At 42.5% G+C, this 12,118-nt stretch overlaps 1 protein-coding gene and 1 long non-coding RNA gene across 6 annotated transcripts in view; both read left to right on the top strand.

Annotated features, from left to right (window-relative positions):
• LOC124149688 overlaps positions 1–12,118 on the top strand; it is a 29,161-nt gene that overhangs the window by 14,480 nt on the left and 2,563 nt on the right. The gene's annotated exons all lie outside the window — the stretch shown is intronic.
• LOC124126200 lies at positions 8,018–11,317 on the top strand. Its single transcript, XR_007221834.1, has 3 exons — positions 8,018–9,289; positions 10,047–10,122; positions 11,045–11,317. It is a non-coding gene; the product is annotated as an uncharacterized LOC124126200 (long non-coding RNA).

Genomic DNA, 12,118 nt, shown 5'->3' with positions numbered 1-12,118 from the left:
TGCTTGAACCCGTGAAGATCAGGGGTAAGAATATAGGTCTTCAGCAACCCATGCTTGCCATAAAAGGCGAATATGCTTGTCGTAAGAGGACACTAACGGGATCGGGTTGTCAGGCCCGCTGACTTGGTTGATGCATGTCACCGATCCCAATTGCATGAAGCGATGCTCATGATATTAATCACTGGATTGTCTGGACCAGACTCGATTATTTACAGACCGCCGTCATATAGCTGGAATATTGCTGAGTGCGGCGTTAAACAAAAAAAACAATCCAAAACCAAAACCAAAAGCTAATTACACTTTACACTTTTTCAGATACAAGTAGCAGCACAAACATGACAAGTAGCAGCACAAACATGAGCACGGCGGTCATCATAGGCGCTGTCGTTGCGTGGCTGTTTCAATCATCGTCGTGCTGGTGGTAGTTCTTGTGAAGATGAAACACCCAAAACGGACACAACAGCCAGAACTTGAAAAGAATAATCATGTGAACGACTCCACGTATGAGGGTGATGGACAAACTATTAAAACAAATGGACATAACTGCAACCCTGTCATATCCCTCTCTGCAAGTGAATGTCGTATCCTTACTAGTCACTGCAAAGTATACGTCATGTCAATATTACGATGTAGGCTCAAGTTTTATGTGTGTTAATTAATATTGTTCATGTATATGTTTTAGAGCACATATTCTTATATGAAAAGTTTCAGATATAAGCATGCAGATATGTAAACGTGTTTATTTACAATTTAATTAATTAGCTTCGTATTTCGGATAATATATAGTAAATTATATAATTGATTTTTTCGTGAGTTCGATTTTGTAAATTGTGTATCTTGATTGATGAATGTTGTACATCTGAAGCTGGAAATAATAAACTGAATAGAAAATGTCTGCACTTGAAATTATTATTTGAATTATCGCTTCTGTTGTGGCATGGTAAGGCTACCGTTACATGCGGGTAAACCGTTAAAACACAGCGATTTGTTGTCTCGACTCTGTGTTGTTTTAATATTTCTACACGTTACAGGACCTCCATCCCTTAGTCACTGTGTAACATAGCTGGGATAGTTTCCTTTATGTGTGTCCTCCTCTGTTTCGAACACGGAAGTTGTTCTTCTAGTGACACAGCAAGGCAGGCAGGCCATTGATATCGAAAGGAAATTGAAACTAGGATAAATATGTTATTGACACATAAAATAATAATGACCTAACTATTTTCCCTTGTGGTTTCAGTGGTCCCGATAAACATGTGTCAGTTGTACTGACGTTACAGCGTTCTTCAAATCAATTCCCAAAATATATACATTGCGTTTATTTTCGTCTCATCATAATCACACATGCATGTAAATGGATATATGGTAGAACCGGATCCAGTTGTCATTTTCCTGATCACACAATGTCACAAGTTCAGTGGTCGCCATACATATTACAGAATGGTATATATGCATATAAATACACTGTTTAGTCCAGAGAGTTAGTTTTCACATTTTGCAATCCCGAAACACGAGATAAGTGCAATAGTAGATAACGTTTTGAGTATAGCACGCTGTAAGGTGTAGTGTACAATGTAGTAATCAGTGAGTGAGTGAGTGAGTTACAATGTCACTGTAGTACTGAGACACAAGTGGGGCCATAACATGAAAGAGATCTGTGCCTAATCTGATTAGCACTGGACTAAGTTTTCATGATATAATGTTCCAAATTTAAGAGAAACGATGGCCATGCTCGTTGGATTTTGCTCGAAATTTATTATCTATTTTATACTACATGTGTGAGGCAGATTTGATTTGATAGAAATACACCAGGCAATTTCCCCTTTTCAAAAGTTTGAAGCATGTTATTGTTTAATTGTTCTTAAGTGATATCAGATCACCGATCCACCAGAAACTTAAGTTAAACTTCTTGGTCAAATTACCTGTTTTGGCTTTGCCAGTCCGAGCTGAAATTCCGATTCATATGCATTAAGAAACAGAACCACAAGAAGGGGAGCACTTTGGTGCCCATAACGATGCCTTCTTCTTGCCTAAATACCTGAGAGGATGTCTTTAGGTTTTAGAGTCAAGCAAAAAGCATAGGTGAGCAGTGATCGGCCAAGACACCACTGCCCCAGACACCCCTCCCACCACACCACTACCCCAGACACCCCTCCTCCCACACCATTACCCAAGTCATCCCCCCAACCATACCATAAACACCCATGCCTCACTACCAAGCCACTACATCAGACTCCCCTCCCACGACAACACTACCCAGACACCCCTCCCACCACACCACTACCCCAGACACTCCTCCCACCTCACCATTACCCCAGACGCCCATCCAATCGCACCAATATCCCAGGCCCCCCATCACACCACACCCGTACCCCAGACACCCATCCAATCGCACAACTATCCCAGACACCCCTCCCACCACACCACTACCCCAGACACTCCTCCCACCTCACCATCACCCCAGACACCCATCCAATCGCACCAATATCCCAGGCCACCATCCCACCACACCCGTACCCCAGACACCCATCCAATCGCACAACTATCCCAGACACCCCTCTCAACACACCACTATCCCAGACACCCATACAATCGCATAACTATCCCAGACACCCCTCCCACCACACCACTATCCCAGACACCAATCTAATCGCACAACTATCCCAAACATCCCTCCCACCACACCACTACCCTAGCCACCCTTTCCACCAAACAACTACTCCAGACACCCCTCCAACAGCACCACATCCCTAGACGTCCCTTCAACCACACCACTACTCCAGACACCCCTCCAACCACACCACATCCCTAGGCGCCGCTTCCACCACACCACTACTCCAGACACCACTACTCCAGACACTCCTCCAACCACACCACATCTCTGGACGTCCCTTCAACCACACCACTACTCCAGACACCCCTCCAACCACACCACATCCCTAGGCGCCGCTTCCACCACACCACTACTCCAGACACCACTACTCCAGACACTCCTCCAACCACACCACATCTCTAGACGCCGCTTCCACCACACCACTACTCCAGACACCCCTCCAGCCACACCACATCCCTAGACGCCGCTTCCAGCACACCAATACTCCAGACATCCCTCCAACCACACGACATCCCTAGACGCCGCTTCCAGCACACCACTACTCCAGACACCCCTCCAACCACACCACATCCCTAGACGCCGCTTCCACCACACCACTACTCCAGACACTCCTCCAACCACACCACATCCCTATACACCGCTTCCACCACACCACTACTCCAGACACCCCTCCAACCACACCACATCCCTAGACACCGCCTCCACCACACCACTACTCCAGACACTCCTCCAACCACACCACATCCCTCGACGCCGCTTCCACCACACCACTACTCCAGACACCCCTCCAACCACACCACATCCCTAGATGCCGCTTCCACCACACCACTACTCCAGAAACCCCTCCAACCACACCACATCCCTAGACGCCGCTTCCACCACACCACTACTCCAGACACCCCTCCAACCACACCACATCCCTAGGCGTCCCTTCCACCACACCACTACTCCAGACACCCCTCCAACCACACCACATCCCTAGACGCCGCTTCCACCACACCACTACTCCAGACACCCCTCCAACCACACCACATCCCTAGGCGTCCCTTCCACCACACCACTACTCCAGACACTCCTCCAACCACACCACATCCCTAGACGTCCCTTCCACCACAGCACTACTCCAGACACTCCTCCAACCACACCACATCCCTAGGCGTCCCTTCCACCACACCACTACTCCAGACACCCCTCCAACCACACCACATCCCTAGGCGTCCCTTCCACCACACCACTACTCCAGACACCCCTCCAACCACACCACATCCCTAGACGCCGCTTCCACCACACCACTACTCCAGACACCCCTCCAACCACACCACATCCCTAGGCGTCCCTTCCACCACACCACTACTCCAGACACTCCTCCAACCACACCACATCCCTAGACGTCCCTTCCACCACACCACTATTCCAGACACTCCTCCAACCACACCACATCCCTAGGCGTCCCTTCCACCACACCACTACTCCAGACACCCCTCCAACCACACAACATCCCTAGACGCCGCTTCCACCACACCACTACTCCAGACACTCCTCCAACCACACCACATCCCTAGACGCCGCTTCCACCACACCACTACTCCAGACACCCCGCCACCCACACCACATCCCTAGACGCCGCTTCCACCACACCACTACTCCAGACACTCCTCCAACCACACCAAATCCCTAGACGCCGCTTCCACAGCACCACTACTCCAGACACTCCTCCAACCACACCACATCCCTATACACCGCTTCCACCACACCACTACTCCAGACACTCCTCCATCCACACCACATCCCTAGACGTCCTTTCCACCACTATCCCAGACACCCCTCCAACCACACCACATCCCTAGACGTCCCTTCCACCACACCACTACTCCAGACACCCCTCCAACCACACCACATCCCTAGACGTCCCTTCCACCTCTATCCCAGACACCTCTACCTCCACATCACTCCCCAGACACCCCCTACCCACCACATCACTACCTCAGACACCTTCCCACCACACATCCGCAGATGCATCACCCACCACCCACTACCCTACACGCCTTTCCCACCAAACCACACTCGCCGACGCCCCTCACAACACCACTACCTCTCCTACCACACCAAAGACACCCGACACCTCTCGCACCACACCAACACCCAAGACGCCTCTGCCACCACCCATAGCACCGCCGTGCTACTGTAGACGAATCAATATAATTCACTGAATATATTCAGTCCAATCGACTTTAGCTGCTGTCAACTGCCACCATCATCGATAATACACGAAGGGCAATGTGACATTGCAGCACAATCAATATATGATATTTATATGAACACGTGAATATAAATCTATGCTCATATATGAATTCTGTATTGATCCTCCGTAACGCACTGTATACTATAAGCTGTGGTAAAATTGGTTCGTGTTTTGTTAAGAATCAGGACGTCAAACAATGTGCACCTGTCGATGTGTTTTTGCATGACCTGGTTTATTTTCGTCATGGTCTGTTTATACCGCCAAGAGTGAGTTTCACTGAAACCAGACGTAAACATAGCAACAAATGAATTGATGAATAATTCATTAACGATATCTAGGCAACCAGCGTTCATCACACATGAGGCATGTAAAGGACTGCTACTGTTCGTATGGTCTTCCTTTGTACAGTTCGATGGCTGGGTGTCAGTCAGTCAGTCAGTCAGTCAGTGTGACATTCTCGCTGTATGATACAATGGACTTTATGTGCGTGAATTAAACGTAATACCCAACACACGTATGCCGCAACGAACAGGTGTTGTCTGTAAATCAATACCCATTCACAACGTAGCATAGCAACGACATCCACACGAGGTGAACTTCATTCATTTTAATGGGCCACTCCCAGCGGTCTGTCGTCGCAATTACTTCTAATGATATAGTTTAAAGATAAATAATTTGTTTTTGAACTTCTTGGCTCAAACTTGCTTGGTCTGCCATTGTCCAGCGCTCGTGTCCCTTTAATCAGATGCAAGTGATTATTGTTAGCAGTTGGTTCCCTCCCATCAGACAGACAGGCCATTTGCCATACACCTTGTTATTGCCAATCGTCATACAGTTGAGTAGGGGGTAATTAAAGCACTCACCTTAAGCTGCAATGGTATGACCCAACACTCTGAGTTAAGATCTTTGTTACTACAACAACAATGTTAAATTCATAAAGAGTGAGTTGTTGTGAACTGGTTATCGTGTGATTACTCACAAATAATTTATATGTTGTTTTAATAAATACTTTGCCCTTTGGGGTTAAAAAATATAATTCATGAATCCTATGAATGGAGACTAGAGATGTTTGAGATGACAAACTGTTTAACTGATGAGATGTATTTTGTGATCACACACATATGTATAATAATGTATCAATTGCTTTTACATCATCTGCCATCCGCTATATGTCATAGATCTCCTAAAGCCAAGATATGCAATGGCGAAGGCCAAACTAACTCTATTTCTGAGAGATGGACAGCTACTCGAACGTATATAAACAGAGCAGCCAAGGATAGAAATGAAATCATATCAATATAAGACAATAGAAATCATATCAATACAAAAACAGAAATTATGTGAACACCAAACTCACAATAGATATGTGTACCCTACTCACACACAGGAGTCCCAAAGAGGGACAGGTCAGCCGAAATTGCCTAGGCAGAAGGCGACCTCTTGAACACTTAATGCAACAACAATTTTACATCATTCACAATCATGGCTCTGCGACTTGTAGAATACTTTACGTCAGCCCGCGGTACCCGGCAGGTTCTCTTTGAAGGATACTTGTTCAACAAGAATGCAACACGACAGACAGTTTGAGAGTAATGTTTATGTCAGGTTTCTTCACATGGCCGCTCTCACTGTTATATTGATAACCCAGGCTTATATCACAGGATCACGGGCTATTAATGGTGTATGCATAACTTCCTTATGTACAGTTAGACATGCAATGTCGTTATTCATGTATGTATATGGGTGCCTTGAATGGGAATATATTTTCATTACAAATTGGTTGGAATACACTTATTGTTTATCTAATTACAGCACAATGTAATATTTGTAATAATATAAATAAAACGAAATAGGCAGTGTGTAATCATGTTACCTTTTCACCTCAAACTCCGTCTTGGACATCTTCAAACGATTGTTTTTCCCAAACCGCCTCTGTCAGGTGTGGGGGCGGTCGGGTAGCATAGTGGTCAAAGCGTTCGCTCGTCACGCCGAAGATCCGAGTTCGATTCCCACTATGGGTACAATGTGTGAGGTCCATTTCTGGTGTCCCCCGCCGTGATATTGCTGGAATATTGCTAGAAGCGGCATAAAACCACATTCACTCACTCACTCACTGTTAGGTGTGTCTGATTTGTAGCTTTTCAAAAGGCTATCATACACCAATTTTTTTTTCATTCAGTGTGAGGCCAGAAAACGTGTAATATAACAGAACAAACTAGTCAGGAACACTTGTCACTATATTTCCTTTGAAAAAACACACACACGAATTTACGCACTTTGCAGTGAACTAAAACATTTGTATCCGGATTGTGAGAAAACGAGTTGGTGCTTTCAAAGAAATTCAGTTCACACGGCTCACTGACATATCGACCCGTGAAGATCTGGGGTAGAATAGGTCTTCAGCAACCTATGCTTGCCGTAAAAGGCGACTAACGGGATCGGTTCTTCAGGCTCACTGACTTGCTTGATGCATGTCATCGCATCCCAATTACGTGGATTGATGCTCATGATGTCAATCACTGGATTGTCTGGTCCAGACGCGATCATTTACAGACTGCTGTCTTATAGCTGGACTATTACTGAGTGCGACGTTAAACAAAAACAAACAAACACTGACTTATCGATTGAGTCTGTTCGGTGTAGTGCAGCTTTATAAAACTCTACAGTATTTCAGTTATATCAAAGCTCTTTATACACGCAGGACTATAGCCCGATCTGATGCATCAGTTACAGTTTTATCGTTCAGTGTGCAGGTGTGTGAGTGCTGTCAATCTAGCATCTCGATCAGTGTGAATCATACGCCTGTATTGTCTGTGTCGCCTGCTTCCCTGAATATAAACATACACCACCGGAGTAATATATACTCATTTCCTCATGGGCGAGTGTGTATGGCTGCGTGAATGTGTTCCGTCTCTTTGTGTTCATGATAAAGTAGGGCACTTTCATACGTATTTCCGTCTCATGTGCTGTTGTCGGGCAGAACGAACATGTCATAAGGAAAATGATATCAGATTGAATATTTTATTCACATGTTAATTGCAATTGTATGAGTCTTTCTTATCATGTTCCTTTTCAAGTGATGTCAATATAAAAAGTCTTCATAGTGAATAAATTAACGTAAATCCCTTTTGACCAATTTCAAAATAAATATTATGGGGCTCGCGACTTCAGTGTGGAGATAACATGTTTAGTTCAGTGCAATTTGAATTATCAGTTTACTTGTACAGTTGGTAAGTGTTTTTAAAACATGAGTGACATATCAATGGCCTTGACCTTGACCTCAACATGACATAGGTCAACCGAATGTCCTATATATGATATAGTCATAGACTTTGAGGTAAATGAGTTATTCCCAAATAAACTGCGGAGGCGGGTAAATCATAACAAAAGCCATAAGCAGCCCCGCATTGCCTTCCGACCTTGCGTTGTATGGTCGGAAGCTCTGTCCACTGGACCAAGGAGGCGGTCACACGGGGAAAAGAAGGGTATGATGTTACAACGATTTGAATGAAATGCACATGATGAATAGTAGGTTTGATTTACATATCATGCAGTGCAACTTTTTCCTCATATGAGTGAGTCAGCGTATATCTGATACCAGGAAAATAAATAGTTAGGAATCTATATTTCTTTTTTTGAAGCGAAAGGATATAATTGATCTGTGCAAATGCAGCGCATTAAAACGCTTTGTCTTCTGTGCACGAGTCATTCAATGTACACACAGGGTCGGACAGACATTTTACCTGTTAGTAGTGACAAGAAACCTGTGTTCATTTTCATAGCGAAATAGTGTAAACATTCTGCCCGATAGAACCCTCATTTTGATTGGCATGTTCTTGCCTTTTATTCCCAAAGTAACATGTAAATCATAAAAATGCAAGCCTATTGTCTTTGGAAAACACGAAAAAGTGGACAAGCGGTTAACATTATATATTTGTCTACACTGTATTGCGTAAAAGCTCGTGAACGAATAACTAAATAATAAATCAATATAATAAGATTTATGATCATACACAAATTCGCTGGCTTTGTAATAAAATGTGCTAAAATGTTGCCTTGAAGTAAAAGATATGCATCAAAGCAAACAAAGCAAACCGACCATCTCACCAAGTAACACATTGTCCAAAAGTTAACAATTTTCCTCATTACTTCCTCCATGGTGACCACGTATCATGGTGTTATGTGTTGTTTTGTAAACTGTGTCTGCTTTGTGAGTCGATGATTATCGTGATATAAACATTGGTATTGCCTCAACACGTTTCTGTCGTTTCAATGAAACGTTGACAAACGTAATCACAACACCATTACATTAAGGACATATAACCAGCATTATCATTTAGGGGTAAAGTATTAACAGTATCGCTTGATGTAAATCTACCTCAGTGAGGCGTGGTGTTCAAGGAAGAAGCAGGACTGATTGACTACCTGCAACAACGGTAAGTTTACAAACAAGTAGACATATTTGCTTAATTGTACACAGACCCATGGGATATGATAATGATGTTCTAGATTAAAGCCAACTGTTAACAAAACCCAAAATAATCCGAAGAATATGACATTCAGTAATTAGCTAAGAGAATGAGGTTGAGGTTCTCTCCACGACCGGAGACCGAGCGCATGTTGTTTTACGATAATAAACAGCAATAGTCCAAACAAATAACGGTGTCTTTGACAGAGAAACTAGCCTATTTTGCGTCATTGTGTGTATTATCATAGTTGACATTGTGTGGCAGTATTGTAATTCTATTAGATTTTACAGGAAGTGTGGAAAGAAACAATATATAATTACAACATGTATTGGTAACAAATACCGTTATCTATCACATTTGCACATCAGTAATGTTAACTACACAATGTAAGCGAGGAAAATACATGATCCTTTAGTCCCTTATAGAATCAATAGATCATTGAAGACGGAGTTAACATGACTTTAATAGGTATTCGATGTGACATCCTTAACTTTTGAACGTCATTAAATACTACGTCAACAATACTGTCTATATGATATCAATCACTGGGTTTTCTAGTCCGGTCTCAATAATTTACACGTTGGCCTCTTAAAGCTAGGATATTGTGCAGCGTTAAACAACACACACAACGCTGTTGCTGGTGTGTCTTGAATGGATTTCTATTATTTTTCTTAACTTGACCTACATTGTATATGCATAAACAGGAACCCCTTCATTTTTACAGATGGAGTTCACTGGAAGAACGAATAGTCTCGGATTACACATCCTCCTTGGTATAATTTTGTCTAATGTTTTCCAAGGTACGTAAAAAAAAGAAAAAACACCTATATTTCGACTGATTATGACAATACTCGTACGTATGGCAAGCCGTTTTCACATTTATTACGGAATTACAGATATCTTCAATTGTTTTAAAGATATCGGTATTTTATTTAAAGATATCAATAATGTTTTTAAGATATCAAAAAATAATTAAAGATATCTTAAATTCATTTCTGATATCCATAATACAATTACTGATATCTTAAAATGTTACGGTGATATCAACAAATTAGTATGTGATATATCTAAATGTATTTAAGATATCATTAAACAATTACCATCCTAAAGTACATAAATATACTAGAAATAAATTCAAGATATCTTAAATTCAATTAAGTTTCAAGATATCAGGAATTGGATTAATGACATCATAACAAAACATGACATTTTGATATCTTTAAATCATATTTTGATATCAATAATCAAATTTAAGATTTCAGCAATTCATTTCAAGATATCTTTAAATCAATTGAAGATATCTTAAATTTTATTGCAGATATCTACAATTATCGGCATTTAAGATATCTTCAATTCCATTCAAGATATCTTCAATTCCATTCAAGATATCTTCAATTCAATTCAAGATATCTTTAAAACAATTTATTGAAGATATCTGTAATTCCGTAATAAATGTGAAAACGGCTTGCCATACGTACGTACGTTGTGAAGGAAAACATGTTTTTTTACCGACTGAGTATAATATGTATTCAAAATAATGTGTGTTTTTTTTATGGTTAGTTGGAACTGCAGTAAGCAATAGTCCATCTGGAACACTGTAAATATGGTTTTCGTGTGCAAGTACCGTGTCGTCGGGATACGATAACACATCATCAGTAAGGTCGCTGAGATTCTCCAGTGTCGCCGGTGTCAACATAATGACACTTTATTTATACATCCAAGGTGCAGCAGAGCTTGTGTGTCCAGAGATAGGATTCTTGGACTCGCCAGCAAACCTGAGCTGCATTGGCACAGGACGCACACACTCCTACATCCAGCCATCAGGTGGCCCTGTGACCACATGTGACATGAACACATCAAGATGTCTACCTGACGCGATGGTGACCATACCTAACTCTTCCTACAGTGTCCTCACACTACCAAGGGTAAACCAGTCACACGCAGGACGCTGGGCTTGCTCCATTGGGGATTATGAGTCACACTGTCTCATGACAGTTGCAAGTAAGTATGCTACTTTAGCTCAGACCATCACCTGGTGACTGTATACATCACATCGTTGTAGCAACGTTGCCCGACTTGCTTGCCACGGTTATAATTGAGACAACACCTTTCTGAGTTATTGGTATGACGTGATACAAATGTATCATGTGTATTTAGTATGTATATGTTACAGTCAATGTGCCAAATGATGGAAATTTTAGTTGAGCCATATACAAAACGACATAACATGTCATATTACAATTACTTTTCCATTTATTATTTAGTTTGTTTGTTTGTTGTTTAACCCCGCACTCAGCAATATTCCAGCTATGTGACGGCGGTCTGTAAATAATCGAGTCGGGACCCAACAATCCAGGAAGGGATCCGATGACATGCATCAACCATTCCAGCGAGCCTGACCACCCAATCCCGTTAGTCACCTCCTAACGAAAAGCATGGGTTTCTGATGACTTTCCATTGATTATATTATCATAACGAATTCCACACATATTTATGATCTATATCATCACCCAGTGTGGGAAAGCGTAATAAAATGTATATTGTATAATTGTTTTATTTGGGTGACTCATATTCCCTGTATAATTAATCTTGTGGGATTTGTAAGCCCTATCGAATTTTTTAGTAACATTCAGTCTGTCTGAATGTTAAATGACTTTATTTATACATCCAAGGTGCAGCAGAGATTGTGTGTCCAGAGATAGGATTCTTGGACTCACCAGCAAAACTGAGCTGCATTGGCACAGGACGCACACACTCCTACATCCAGCCATCAGGGGGCATTGTGACCACATGTGA

Source organism: Haliotis rufescens, unplaced genomic scaffold, assembly GCF_023055435.1.
Source record: "Haliotis rufescens isolate VD_foot unplaced genomic scaffold, xgHalRufe1.0.p SCAF_18, whole genome shotgun sequence".
NCBI classification, from domain to species: domain Eukaryota; kingdom Metazoa; phylum Mollusca; class Gastropoda; order Lepetellida; family Haliotidae; genus Haliotis; species Haliotis rufescens.
Note: the sequence above shows the minus strand (reverse complement) of the source record. Positions and strands in the feature narration are given on the sequence as shown.